This window comes from Podarcis tiliguerta (assembly GCF_965153285.1).
Source record: "Podarcis tiliguerta genome assembly, chromosome: 6".
NCBI lineage: Eukaryota > Metazoa > Chordata > Lepidosauria > Squamata > Lacertidae > Podarcis > Podarcis tiliguerta.
In genome coordinates, this window is record NC_139539.1 from 67,615,253 (window position 1) to 67,627,445 (window position 12,193).

Consider the following 12,193-nt stretch of genomic DNA (forward strand, 5'->3'; position numbering starts at 1 on the left):
TTATTGACAGTAAGAGCTGTTATCAGAGCTTTTTAAACAGAGGGTGGATGGACATCTGTCAGGGATTCTTTAGATTCCTGTATTGCAGGGGATTGAATTAGATGATCTTTGATGTCTCTTCCAGCTGTACAATTCTATGATTCTACAATCATGCACCTCAGTGTAGGAGGGAATGTGGGATAAGCGAGTGATTAACGGGAAGTTATGTAAACACCCCGCAATATCAGGATGAATGCTCATCACCTTGTAAGCAAATCAGAATGAATGTTCAGTAAAGACCAGACATAGCCCAACCATGGCGTAAGCTTTGTGTATGCAGATCAGGATGAATGCTGAATAAACAGCTCACCTGGAGGAACCCATATACTAATATCGCCCACACACAAGAGGAGCGTATCAGCAGACTCAGGGAAATCTTGAGGGTGGGTTTTTTTAGATAGTTCTTAGGTTTGCAGAAGTACAGTGGTACCTCAGGTTAAGTACTTAATTCGTTCCGGAGGTCTGTTCTTAACCTGAAACTGTTCTTAACCTGAAGCACCACTTTAGCTAATGGGGCCTCCCGCTGCCGCTGCACCGCCGCTACCCGATTTCTGTTCTCATCCTGAAGCAAAGTTCTTAACCTGAGGTAATATTTCTGGGTTAGCGAAGTCTGTAGCCTGAAGCGTATGTAACCTGAAGCATATGTAACCCGAGGTACCACTGTACTCAAAAAATGCAACTTTCCCACAGGGCATTTGGAGAATGAGAGATCCAATTGCTGCTGCTATTAGTAACTGTTATTTAGTGATTTGCTGTTCTGTGTTTTAATGCAGTGTTTCCCAGCCTTGTGTCTTCAGCTGTTTTTGCACTACAACTCCCACCATCCCTAGCTAGCAAGACCAGTGGTCAGGAATGATGGGAGTTGTAGTTCCAAAAACAGCTGGAGACCCAAGGTTGGGAAACACTATTTTAATGGATTGTGCTTTTAATGGATTTAATGGATTCTTATTTGCATGTTTTAATCATACAGCGCCCAATGGCTTGTGTAAAGGGCAGTACAGAAATCATCAAGATAATAGATAAATAACTGAAGATGTGAAAACAGCTAAAAGTAGCCAAGTGAGGCCTAGCATCCTCAGTGTGGACATGGAATGCTCCCAGACTGTTCAGGAATATAAAATGGAAAAATGAGTGAAAAGGGGAATTAGAAGAGTCACTCCAGGACAAAGGCATGGCTCTGATTCGGTATAAAGCAGCATCCTCTGCATTTTGTTTCAAGTTCCACTTGTGGATTAGTTATGTTTGTGAAGCTGTTCTCTAGATTTCCTTTGTCCATAGTAAACAATGATAAAATGGCAGCACACTCTACTTTTTCAAGAGAGCAGTGACCGCAACCTGCAACAGATTTAGGCACATATTTAAAGCCATTGGTCTTTTAATGAACTTAAATATGCCCGGTTCTGTGCCAGAAGATGTTTTTACAAGTTATTCCTATCAAGCAAATTTTGTGTTATTAGATTACAAAGCTGTGTATCTCCAGAATGCTGGAATTGCTAGGCAGTGGAGCCAGCCCTACCATTAGGCAGAATGAAGTGGCCACCTCAGGTATCAGATGCAGCTGGCAGAGGGGGCCAGCAAGCAATTGGTAGGCTGAACTGTGTGTACCTCACAGCCAGTGTTGTGCCCCCAAGTTAGCCATCTGTCTTCAGATAAGGATGTTGCTCTGAAGTAAGATTCAGCTGGTCAGCATCAATACGTGGAATGTGGGGAGGCACCTTCTTGTCATTCACTTCAGGGGTAAAATACCTTGAGCCGGTTCTGCTCAGAAGAGCCTCATTCTGAATTCCATCTTCTGGAAAAATTAAAACTGCTCCTGGTGGCAGAACAAGATTATGTAACTCACATTTACATGTGCAGGCTTTGGCAGCGAAGAGAACAGTCAAGTTGGCCATGTAGTTTTTCTATTTTCTCATTTTTTAATGGTTTTGTGGACTTTTTGGCGCATACTGCTTCTTATCATGTTTTATGTATACAGTGTGTGTGTGTGTGTGTGTGTGTGTGTGTGGATGTCTATGTGTGTGCGTGTGTACGTGCACACACACATACACACACGGTTTTCAAAGTGGACAGACATAGAGAAATAAATCCTAAGAAAGAATGGATCCATACTATAAGGCAAGCTTGGCACTGGGCCCATGGGTGCCCAGGGGCGTGCATGCTGCGGGAAAGCGGGTGTCTGATGTCAACACGTCTACGGTGCACGCTGATGTCACATGGCCAGGCACATTTTGGGTGCCCCCCCCGGCTCTCTCATTGGGAGTGGCTGATTTGGGTCAGGTCTGACCTGGGGGCGGAGTGGGGGAGAGGCAGTGGCGGCAATGTTGCCACCCCTCTCCTGCACTGGGCTAGCTCATGATGGAGCAGCCAGCTCCCTCACGCCCAGCCCCAGCTCTGTTTGGGTGGAGAGTTGCCGCAGCGCCCCCCCCCCCCCCGCACTGCACAGAGAAGAGGAGGAGAGGCGACATCCTTCCTCCTCTTTCTGTGGTTCCTTAAATTTCTTTTTATCATTTCCTGCGTATTCTAAATTAACATAACTTATTATTTTATTCATCTACTTTAATTATATGCTCTTATGGAACTGCAGATTATTACAATAATCCAATGTCCTTATCTGTTTACAATTCTAAATATTCTACAAACCATTTCTATTCTTTTATAAAAAGTTTGTTATCTTGATTTCTTATTTTTCCAGTAAGTTTCACCACTTCTGCATAGTCCATAAGTTTTAGTATCCATTCTTCTTTCTCCAGAACTTCTTCTTCTTTCCATTTTTGGGCAAATAACATTCTTGCCACTGTAGTCGTGTACATGAATAAATTTCTATACTGTTTAGGTAGTTCTACCCCTAAAATTCCCAAATGGAAAGCTTCTGCTTTTTATGTTTACAAATGTTATTTTAAACATCTTTTTCAATTCATTATATATCATTTCCCAGTAAGCTTTAACTTTACCTCAAGACCACCACCTTCTTTCTCTTTGCATTTCCAACACTTATTCCATTTTGATTTATACATTTTTGCCAATTTACTTGGTGTTAAATACCATCCATATAACATTTTCATGTAGTTTTCTCTTAAACCATAGCATGCTGTAAATTTTATATCCGTATTATATCCCTCCTTGGTGTGCATGAACTGGGCACAAAAAATTGTGGGGGCCTGGCCCCTTCATGGGAAATGTTGTGTGGGCTGGACCACCCAGGGCCCCCTGCACCCAGCACTTATGCTAGAAGTTTCCTTCAAAATTGTTTAGTTGTTTAGTCGTGTCCGACTCTTTGTGGCCCATAGACCAGAGCACACCAGGCACTCTTGTCTTCCACTGCCTCCCATGAGCACTCAGGGCTGATTTCCTTAAGAATGTATAGGTTTGATCTTCTTGCAGTCCATGGGACTCTCAACAACAATAATTGTCCCTATTTTCATCAGAGAAATGTTGGAGGATATGGCTCTGCCTTTTCTGCAGAACCAGCAGGGGTGGGGTTCAGATTGCACTCTAAATCAGACTTTTGTTTTCCTCCCCCCCCCCCAAAAAAAAGATGGCATTGCTACCGTGTCAACCAACTTTAGATCAGGCTGTGACACAGTAGTGTATTCCGGCCTAACATTTGAAAGCCAATGCAATAAATGATAAAGCACAAGAAACGATAAGGCAACAGGTAAAACTGGGTCACCTTGAAGGGGTTGGGTGGCAGAAGATATTACTTAATCCATTAGTCTTTCAATTTTGAGGGCTTATTCACACTTAACTTTTGCCCTGCTCTTGCCAAACACAAGGCCACGCTTAAAAGTTCCATGTTCAAGCGGTTTGTTTGTTTGTTTGTTTGTTTTTGCCCTGGAGCTTTCCCTGCTCAAATTGCCATTTGCTCTGATTGAGCTTTAAAGAGCAGGTTTTCACGGGGAAAGCTCTGGAGCAAGCAAAGGGGGAGCACTCAGACACAGAACTTTAAAGCAACAGACCATGCCTGGAAAGAGTGGGAGAAAGGTAAGTGTGGATAAGCCCTGAAATTGAAAGATCCCTTATTCGACTCATCCCAAGGCAGGACGCTATACATACAGACAGACATACATACCTGCATAATAGAGATCAGCCTTTACCAGCATTCCTGAGAGGCCCATCTTTACTATCCTGACATCACCTGCCTCATTATGCCAGCTAATGCTACGCTGCAAAAACTGTTTGCTAACACACCATCTGATAAGACATCAGTTTCAGCAATAAATATTCAGCACAAAATTCTGCAGCACTATAGGTATCAACCTACACACAATGCAAATCAGTTTCCAGAGATATGCTTACATCCTGTCCTTTACTTCCTCCCAGAAGATCTTTTCTGCACATAATAACCACAAGCATAGGAGCCCATTCCTAGGGGCCAAGGGGACTTTGGGGTCCCCCATGAAATATTTGAGGATGGGGGCAGGCCCCTCCAAAGTTGATGGGCATTACCAGTCAAATGGTGGGCATACACCATGTCATGTGATTGATTATATGGGCATGGCTTACCTCCCCCACCCCCGATATTTTATTCAAGTTACCACCCCTGACCACATGTCAGTCACACAGCTGATCCACCTGCCACTCTACCTGCCCCGCACTTGATGTCATCCATGCAGCACCAAATATGGCCCTCCTTTCTGCTACACAGGATTGCGCTGTTAGTAAACATGCCGTATCTGTTCTCCCCATAACCATGCATCACCTCATGTGAACTTCTAATGTGAGGAGAAACCTGTACATGCCTCTGCCGTTAAAAAAAAAAGGACCATATCTGTAATTCCCTTCCTCCAGCTTATGAAATCTGGACTTGCACTCCCTTGGAAAAAAATGGGCTTAACTGTCAAAGCAATGCAGGAATCTCTGGTTTAGTCAGATATTCTTTGTGTTTTGTTTCCCACTTCATGTATACACTATCATTTAAAGAATGATTACTTAAGCTTTCGCAAGAGCCCGAAGGTAGAAATCAGGGTCATGGAGTACATTAAGAATCATGAATGGGCCAAAGATGAGGACACATTACCAGGCTGACATTTTGATTAACTGCATTTTCTGGCAATGTCTTGTGCTGTCATCATGAAGGTGAGACTTTGTGAGGGTGAAAGAGGAGAGCGCAAAATATGGTCTGAAGCTCAACATCAAAAAAACTAAGATCATGGCCACTGGTCCCATCACCTCCTGGCAAACAGAAGGAGAAGAAATGGAGGCATTGAGAGATTTTACTTTTGTGGGCTCCATGATCACTGCAGATGGTGGCAGCAGCCACGAAATTAAAAGACACCTGCTTCTTGGGAGAAAAGCAATGACAAGCCTAGATAGCATCTTAAAAAGCAGACATCACCTTGCCGACAAAGGTCCATATAGTTAAAGCTATGGTTTTCCCAGTAGTGATGTATGAAAGTGAGAGCTGGACCATAAAGAAGGTTGATCGCTGAAGAATTGATGCTTTTGGACTGCAAGAAGATCAAACCTATCCATTCTGAAGGAAATCAGCCCTGATGCTCACTGAAAGGACAGATCCTGAAGCTGAGGCTCCAATACTTTGGCCACCTCATGAGAAGAGAAGACTCCCTGGAAAAGACCCTGATGTTGGGAAAGATTGAGGGCACGAGGAGAAGGGGACAACAGAGGATGAGATGGTTGGACAGTGTTCTCGAAGCTACCAGCATGAGTTTGACCAAACTGCGGGAGGCAGTGGAAGACAGAAGTGCTTGGCGTGCTCTGGTCCATGGGGTCACAAAGAGTCAGACACGACTAAAAGACTAAACAACAACAATTGTTGTTGCTGCTGCTGTTATTGTTGTTATTATTATTGTTGTTGTTATTATATATACACCTCCCATCTGACTGGGTTGCCCCAACCACTCTGGGTGGCTTCCAATATATATAAAAACAAAGAAAACGTTAAACTTTTAGAACAACAACAACTTCCCTATAGAGGGATGCCTTGAGATGTCTTCTCAAGGTTGTATACTTACTTATCTCCTTGGCTCGGGGGTCGCATCACTCCATACCCTCCAATGTTTCTTCAGTGAAAATAGGGGTGTCCTAAGGATCAAATGAGCTTCACTGAATGCCCATGACATTTTGTGTTATGAGGCAGCAAAAAAAAAAGTTTATCTGTCCACTTTCTCTATAATGTGCATAATTTTTTACACTCTGGCAACCCTAGTTGCAGAGGATGCAGCTTCCAAGTAGAAAAGGCTCAGCACATTTTATAAAATGATTGTGGTCTGTGCCTCCCAGTCCACAGCAACAGTTGGAGAAAGATAGCCAGGTTTTTTGTGGGGGGGTGGAAGATGAGGAGAAAATATAGTTCTGCCCCCGCCTGTCCCCTGCTGCCTTTGAGCATTTGCAGGAGCAGCAGCCTGAAACGTCCCAAACTCCCTAAAACAGTAATGTGGGGGTGGTAGGGAGATGACAGCTACCTGCTCTCAGGTAATGCTTCCATCTCAGATTCCCACAGCCAAGCTCCCAGACATCCCAGGGAGTGGACATGGTTTAGGGGGTGGGGGTGAGAGAGTTTATGCTTCTCACCTGTACAGGATAATTACCCACAAGCTTCTTCTGTCCTGATGTGATCCACCTGTATTTTAGATGAATGATGAAAGAGGAATGAATCTGGAGATGCGATTTGAACAATCACACCGGAGGAGAACTTCTTTCCTTCCTTCTTTCCAGCTCCAAACCCTCCCCCAAACTGCTGCTTTCCATAACATTTAAGATAATTATTTCTAGTCGTTTTCAGCTTTGCGTTCCAAGATCCCAGCTGACTAGTTTTTGCCCCGTGTGCCTGGTTGACCCTCTTGGGTGGACTCTGGGTGGATTCCTCGTTGCTTGAAAAGAGAAGAAAATGAGTGGATTTCCCACTCCCGTGAATTTATTATTTAAGAATTAAATAATTTAAGAATTAATCTTTGTTTTCCACAAGAAGGGAGTGTGTTGTGTGTGCTGCCGCTACCACCCAGAGAGACTCGCCACCCCACTTCCCTGGCTGGGCTGCTGAGGAAAATGGCCGCCACACCAGGTTACATCCATTTCCCTGACTAGTGCAGCAAAGAGGAGCCCGGTTGGCAGCCCAGCTTCCTTAGCACGTTCGATGAAACAACCTATTCTATTTCCCGCCCATATACATTTCACACATTGTCAGTCATAAGTCAAAGCCTGCATCAATCTGGATTTTTTTTTAATACACGAAAATTCACATTTCCCCTCACAAAATACATAACTGCGTACATATTTCATCCTAAAATATGCATTTTTAATACATTTTAACCGTATATACATTTTTACATGCACTTTTTTTTCCAGCTGAGGACTATATCACAGCATTTGGAGGTGTGTGAAAACCAAAAAAAACCTGCATTCCGAACCGTGCATTAGTCTGGGAAGTATGAATCAGGAAGTAGTGCCAACTTCTCTGCTACTTTGATCCTCTTCCTCTCTTTCCCTGTAAGCAGCAGAGACTTAACTGCCAGGAGATAAATTGAGCACTGCCTTCCTATCATGCCATCCGCTACTGGAATCAGGCCAGTTTGCTTTAAAAATGTGGTCTGAATGAACTCTCTGAGAGTCAGAGATTTCCTGGATGGCAGCAATGTTCCCATAGCAATGATGGTCTATGACAAGTAGTGAGCAATTCTGCTGCTGCTGCTGTCATGGTGGCAGAGAAAAGAATGGGTAGACAGAGATAAGGAGCTATGCCAACTACCTGGGCCACTGCATTTGCCTGCAGTTGTGAAACCCAGGATGGTGGCAAGGTGAAGCTGCCACTCTGTTGGCCCATTCCAGCTGCCCACCAATGCCAGGACAGCCCAATGTCTACCTGCCAGCTCAGTAGGCTTGCCCATCTTGGAACAGCACCCTCCAGGAATCAGGAAAGTGAGTGGTTTGCAGAGGTGGGTTTACCACAGACAGCAGCAAGACCATAGAATCATAGATTCATAGAATTGTAGAGTTGGAAGGGACCCTGAGAGTCATCCAGACCAACCCCTTGCAATGCAGGAATCTAAACTAAAGCATCCATGACAGATGACCATTCAACTGCTGCTTAAAAGCCTCCAAGGAAGGAGAGTCCACAACCTTCTGAGGGAGACTGTTCCACTGTCAAACAGCTCTTGCTGCCAGAAAGTTCTTCCTGATGTTGGACCAACTAGTAGAAGCCGCTAGGTTAAGGTCCGTTTTCTGTGTTTGTACAATGCTGGTCCAATATATTTTGCTGCCTGAGGTAAAGGTCAAGATTCCCCCCTGCCCCAACAGAAGTTGACTGGATTTGGCTGTTGAAACTAACTTCTTCACTGGTAGTGAGACATCCTTTCCCACTGTACCGGAGGACAGCAGATTCCCTCAGAGGGCAAAAGCAAAAGCTGTTTTATACACATAGCTCTATCTTTCAGCACCTCACTGGCACGCCTTGTCACTTCCACAGCAGCTGCCACCTGAGGCAGCTACTTCACTTTGCCCAGTGGCAGGGCTGCTCCTACCACTGGAAAAGGAGAGGCATAATTGTGAATATGCAATGTCACCAAGATGTTTTGCCACAGCATTGGCTAAATTAAGGGCAACTGGTTGTTGTTGGCTTCCATCAGTCTCAGGAGAGAATGGAAGTGTGCATCTTTGGGAGTGAAGTCAAAGCGACGGAGAGTTACGGTGCCTGCTGTGGCTGTAGAGACCGACATGGGAGAGACATGATATGTTGCAGCTGGACAGAGATGGTTTTAAGGCAGTGCGACTGGTTCCCCCACACTGGGCACCGAGCAGAGATGCGTCCCAAAAAGCACTTGCACAGCAATGGGAAGGAGGCATGGGGGCTCTGACATAGTCCCAGAGTCCTCCCACCTTCTTCCCAAAGTCTAGTTAGCACTTGCCCAGCTTTGGGAAGGAGGTGAGAGGATTTTAGGACCCGTGAGGGCTAAGAGTGGGGGCACCACATTTTGGCCTAGCTCAGGATACCATTGTAGCAAAGTCTGCCCCTGAGTTAGGGCATCCAGTTGTGTTGGTGCAAGCACACCATGGTGTTTCTTCTTCCTGCACACCTCCCAGTGCTCATGCCTCCTCAGGTCACATTTGCAGACATCTTCGTAACACAGAGTTGGTCTGCCAACGGGCCTGGTGCCGGAAGCCAGAACATCCCTGGGGATCCTGCCATCTTCCATTCTGTGGGCATGGCCAAGCCAGCGTAGACGTCGCTGAGAGAGAAGTGTGAACGTGCTGGGAATGTGGGCTTGGGAGAGCACATCTTTTTTCGAAACTCTGTCCTGCCACATGATGCCCAAAATCTTCTTGGCACAGCGCATGTGGAGCGCATTGAGGCATCGTTCCTGGTGGCTGAAGGTTGCCCGTGACTCGCAACCATAAGGCAGTGTGCTGAACATGCAAACCTGGTAGACCTTCATCTTGGATGTTAGCATCACATTCTCTCTCTCCCTTCTGGAGAGAATAAAGTACAACTGATCAGAAATAAACACGACAGCCTTTTACATCCGGACTGGGTTATTAGTGAGGCGAGTGAAGGTGGAATGTGGCCAAGGGCTGAAAAAAAATAGAGGGAGGAAGAAATCATGCAAAAATGTGCTCTGCCAAATGAATGCATATTTGTACCATCCTGTCATGAGAAGAACATTGTTTCCTTTTTACGTGGTAGGCGTAGCGAGAAACGCCTATTGGATAGATTAACAAAAAAACAAAACAAAACAAAAAAACCTTACTGATGCTGTTCTGTGGTTCTCTTTAAATGAATAATTAGGAGTCTGGCGTCGATTTCGGATGATAACTACTGCTTTCTTAGTACAGCTTTCCGAAACCTGTGAGACCAGTTTGCTGAGAGAAAGAGAGAGGGAGACTCTCCAGCGAAGTTATTGTGCTACAAGCGCTACATCACCAGAAGGAACTGTTCATGGCTAATCAGGGATCTTGAGGGCATCCCGCAGCTTCCTGGTACACATACACACAGATTGAGCTTGACAAATTAATGCAGCGCATTTCAAGGGTTGTTTCTCATATTAAGAAGAGGGGCAGAGACAGACAATTTTTGTTTGTTTGTTTTTGCTGCTGTTGTTGCTGAGGTTCCGTAGAGCAGAAGAACCATCGCCACATCCACATCCTAGCCACTTACAGCAGCAGAAGCAGGGGGAGCAGCAGGTGGATTGGGCCCGGTGGCACTGGCCGTGAGAGCAATTTAGGATCTAGTAGACCTTGGGCCAGCTGAGTTCACCTTCAGGATGTTCCATTTCGGGGTTTTCTACCAAGCTGTGCTGGCAGGGAAACTGCCAGCGAGCCTTTCAGCTGCCCACAGACTCATTCTGTCAGCAGCAATTGGCAGGAAGCTGGCTGAGCCAGCAGAAGTAAGCAGAGAGACACCTGCTCTATCTGACACTCCCCTCCCCACAGCCCCACATAAGGGGGTTTGGGCAGCAGCCCTAATCTGGAAATAAGTTATCTAATATGAATGTTGTTTTTTTCCAAATGAATGTGCTTAGGATGGGAGCCTTAAAGCCTCTGCCCTCTTTATTGTTATGAGATTGTGGGTGACAGACACCCATAACTCCTGGATTTAGTAAGTGTTAGAATTCAATCCATGCTTGGAGAGTTAAACTGGAAGCCAGACTCTTAATAGCGGGATTCGGCTTCTAGGGTTCAGGAGAGTGCCATTAACAATGACTTCAGTGGTGCAGGACCATAAAGAAGGCTGAGCGCCGAAGAATTGATGCTTTTGAATTATGGTGCTGGAGGAGACTTTTGAGAGTCCCATGGACTGCAAGAAGATCAAACCTATCCATTCTGAAGGAAATCAGCCCTGAGTGGTCACTGGAAGCACAAATCCTGAAGCTGAGGCTCCAATACTTTGGCCACCTCATGAGAAGAGAAGACTCCCTGGAAAAGACCCTGATGTTGGGAAAGATGGAGGGCACAAGGAGAAGGGGACGACAGAGGACGAGATGGTTGGACAGTGTTCTCGAAGCTACCAGCATGAGTTTGACCAAACTGTGGGAGGCAGTGGAAGACAGGAGTGCCTGGCGTGCTCTGGTCCATGGGGTCACGAAGAGTCGGACACGACTAAACGACCAAGCAACAACAACAAAGAATTTAACCCATGCTTGGAGAGTTAAACTGGAAGTCAGACTCTTAATAGTGGGACTCGGCTTCTAGGGTTCAGGAGATTGCCTGAGAGATGGGCCATTAACAATGGCTTCACTGGCTGAATCTAACTTAATGTACCACCTCTGTTCTAGAGCTATATGTAAACATAGCAGAACAAAAGGCAAGCGGGGGGACACCAGGACAAGTGAACTCCACCCAGATGAAATAATCACAGAGCAGCAGCAGCTATGATAGGAATGTTAGTGTCATATTCAGAACGTCAGTTATTTGAATACTGCAAATTCTTCATTTTAAGGTGTATGGAATCTTCCTAGGCTTAATTCCTTCACAGAAAAATGTCTGTCATGAGCATGGGTAGGGTTTATACATCTGCCCATTAATGCTTTATTCATCCCACCCTTTTCAGTGTGTTCCCCTGCCACTTTCCAAACTGCAAAATGTCCATTTTTAAAAATAAAAGAGTGGATTTGTTGTGGTACGCCGGCAAGAGAAATTCAATACAGGCTGGTGAGTCGGAGAACGAGAGAGGGGGTTTGCATGGATCTGGTCTGGTGGAGTTATGGGAGAGCGTTTGAAGTCATTTCTGCACCAGGTAAAGTAATTTTAGCCCCCGCTTCCCCCAATTCCCCTCCGACCTGTCCCGTATTTTCCCTGACCTGTCCTTTATTTTGCCCGACCGAAGGCGTCAACCCTAGAGTTGACCTATGTTTCCTCAGAGACAATGAAATTTGCAAAGAGCAAGTAGAACTCCGAGTTGAGATCTTCTCTTTGAGATGTTGAAGTTTGTGGGCTTGGGTGTCAACACTTACAAAATCCGTGAGGATCTGCTATTAATCCGCACCCTCTCTCTTTGTTCAAGAAACAAGTGAAGCCATTCTGAAATAGGGTAATTGTGGATGTTCTTTCATGTCAAAAGTAATCCTGGCTCTTGAGCATAATCTGATAACACATGAACAAAAGGCTCTTCATAATGGTAGAAGACACAGATAAACTAGGCCTGAGTACAGAACAGTAATCCCGGTTGGGTAACCTATTTAATAGGGAATTAAATGAAATTAGA